General features: G+C 31.0%; 1 pseudogene; it reads right to left on the bottom strand.

Moving 5' to 3' along the window:
* Positions 1-5: 5 nt before the first annotated feature.
* On the bottom strand, positions 6-2276 carry LOC119569944 (annotated as a pseudogene).
* Positions 2277-3431: the final 1155 nt, after the last annotated feature.

Below are 3431 nucleotides of genomic sequence, written 5' to 3'. Positions count from 1 at the left end.
AAATTCTAGTCCTTCGAACATTCAGAAAAAATAATTTCACAACTGCCTCTATAATGGGCCCAATGCTGCAAAATTACATTATACAAAGTAGGATCTGCCAGAAAACACGAGTCCAACTGCACATATCTTGCGCTCTATTCACAGAGCTTCTGTAGGTCAGGCACAATCGTCTTTCAACAACCATGCTAAACATTCCTGCCTGGAGGCTATCAATAATTTGTATGGGGCGTGCTCCTGAATTTTGGCGGGCCCAAAAAAGCTAAAGAATACCAAGAGAGATTTACATATTTTGTGGTTTTGCTTGAAGTCAAGCGCCTAAACATAGGGCCAAAGATCTGTTTCCCAAAAACTGTTAAGGACTTCCTTGGGCATATGCAAGAGCATACACTGGACAAGATAGAACCCTTCATGGTCATTTGTCTTGGATGCATTAAGCTTGTTGAATACACCAAGAACAGCTTCCAACTTGCCCATCTGCACTATCTGGCCATGAGCCTTTTCAATGTATGCTTGTAACAGCCTCACCATGGGCACCACATAGCCTGGTCTCTCCCATAACACTGGCATTACTAAGAAAGGCAACAATGATAGGTAAGCCTCTGGAACTTCAGCTTTTTGTCTCTCCAGAAAGAGAGAAATTATCTGAAATATATAAGGGATAAGGCTATCAATCTCATTCTGCAAGATTTCCTGGAAGACTGGGAAGGTTCCTGTCAAACTCTCCTACAGCACCATCCACAGAATTACAGACAGTTTTGATGACCAGAGACAAAGTCTCAAATAAATAATGGACGTAATGTGGTTTTGTGGGATTCTTTGCAACTTGTTGCAACTTGAAAACAAGCTGAGGTACTACAAGACCAGCATGTTGCATTAAATCCCTTCGATGATGCTTGTCACTCTCATCATGGCTTTCATTACATACTCATTCTGTTCAAACCCTGTATAGTCAGTGCTCCAAGGAGGTTTGTGTAAAGCACTGCAGCTGAGGGTTTAAAAATCATTCTTTTGTACCAGGGCTGATTATTCAGCCCGAGAAGAAGAAAACTGTCAATGGCTGCTGCTGCATAGGGTGCACAACAGGTGACTGGGCCGTTATGAGACGGGCAAGATCTGGGATGCACAATTTGACAGCATCAAAGGGAAGAGCACTGCGAAAGCTGATGACATATTTGATGGCCTCAGCTTTCACACTGGTAGCCCGGGTTTACTGGAAATGCAAATATTAGTGTAAAACAAACTGTTTAAATATTTTAACACACTTCATTATTCTAAAAAAACAATACTACAGTTAATGTTTCTATTTGATAATCTATGCTTCCAGATATGATCTTTAAAGAGAATGCAGACCAAAATTTGTAACTTTCCATCTGATTCTGTAACTCTGGAAGGATGTGATTTGATAGAATTCTGTGATTGTTACCCAAATCATTAATCTGAGTGGCTCCATGACGAGCAGTATGTCCCTTGGGCCGAAAGGTTGTCACAAGGTAATAGCCAGCTACTTTATTTCTCCAACACTCGTTTGGTTTCTCTCCATATGTGGCTAACATGGACTGTAAAGATGGGTTTTATTTAAATCATCCCCAAAGGACTAAAAAAATGCCCCGGCTACTACTGAATCTATATTATACAAATTGCATTTTTTTTTTCTTCAAAATTTCCTACATACCAACATCCTCAAATCTCTATTCTTCTATCACCCTCAAAATTGGTAACAATAGTATCTTAAAAAAAAAATTTATAAACAGTAACCCTCTGTAATGTACAGTATGTCATATCATCATATGACATACTGCACATACCTTATTCACAGTGATTTGAGTTTAGAGATTTACACATAGATGGTTCACAAGAACTCGGTCATCAATTGCTAGTCATACCTATCTCATCTGTTACTTTTTCCTTGTTTTTTTGAGATTCCCCCCCCCCCTTCAAATAACTCTAATATCAATGATAATAACAATACCAATTTTCCCCACCATTAGTAAAATAAAGCCCCAAAAATCAAGAAGGGGAGAAATCAGGTCAGGTCACTTGGGCTACTAATTGACTTTTTGTTGGCCAAATCTTTGGGAGGAAGGAAAAATTATAACCTAACTGTTCTCACCTGGACATACTGCCCAAACACCTGTGTCAAATACTAGCTTCAAAGTGTCTTGACACACTCTGAACAAAGTCAACAGCAGCTCTCCTGCCGAGTCTCTAATCCGGCTCCTTCTAAATTCTGCGACACCCAAATGGTCAGGGCTATCCTCAAACAATCCCCATACAAGCTGAAGTTAAAAAATATTTTTCATTGAATCTAAGTGTCACTTTCAGAATATCATCTGTATATCTTATTTCAAAATTGAAAAAAAAGAGGTAAATATAGAGAAGAAAGAAGAAAGAAAAGAAAAGAAAAGAAAAGAAAGAAAGGAAAAAAAAAAAAAAAAAAAAAAACTATCTTCCAAAGTAAAAAACATTAAGTTCAATGCATGTTTGGGAGAATCATTTTTCAATATCCCTGACAGAATTGCTCATTTTCAAAAGACTTTGCTGTGATTTCTCTCTGCAAGCACAAGAAGGATGGCGACTCACATTTACAAAACACAAAGAGAAAATTTAAATTAGTTTGTGTGTGTGTGTTGTGTGTGTGTGTTTTGGTTTTTTTTTTTTTTTTTTTTTTTTTTTTTTTTTTTTTTCCTTGTGGGGTTTTATAATTTTGGGGTATGCATTTTTTTTTTTTGCCTTTTTCATTTTTCTTCAGTTTTTTAATCATTTTTTTAATATAAATAATAAAAATAAATATATATATTATAAATATAATAATTATATATATAACTTATATATTTTATTTTAATATATAATAAAATTATATAATTAACAATAAATCATATAAAATATATATATTTTAATATATTTAATATAATATAATAATATATATAATAATAATATAATATAATATATATATAATATATATATATATAATAATATATATATAAAATATATATATACGTTTAATATAAATATAAAAATATTATATAATATTATAAAAAATATAATATATAAATATATATATATAATTTATAATATAATTTAAATTTACATATATATAAAAAAAAAAAAAAAAAAAAAAAAAAAAAAATTTTTTTTTTTTTAAAAAAAAAATTTTTTTTTTTTTTTTTTTTTTTTTTTTTTTTTTTTTTTTTTTTTTAAAAAAAAAAAACTAATATAATAAACGATATATATAAAGTACTATAATAACGAAAATATAAAAAACGTATATATAATAAAACGTACATATATATAAACTTTAAAAAAACCATATATATAAATCAATTTTAAACGTATATATATAACCCCATATATAATAAATTATATATATATAAACGATATATATATAAACTTAATATATATAAAAGTATATAATAAAAGATATAAAATATAAC

Source organism: Penaeus monodon, unplaced genomic scaffold, assembly GCF_015228065.2.
Source record: "Penaeus monodon isolate SGIC_2016 unplaced genomic scaffold, NSTDA_Pmon_1 PmonScaffold_20098, whole genome shotgun sequence".
NCBI lineage: Eukaryota > Metazoa > Arthropoda > Malacostraca > Decapoda > Penaeidae > Penaeus > Penaeus monodon.
The sequence above is the reverse complement of the archived record's forward strand: the minus strand, read 5'-3'. Positions and strand labels throughout refer to the sequence as shown.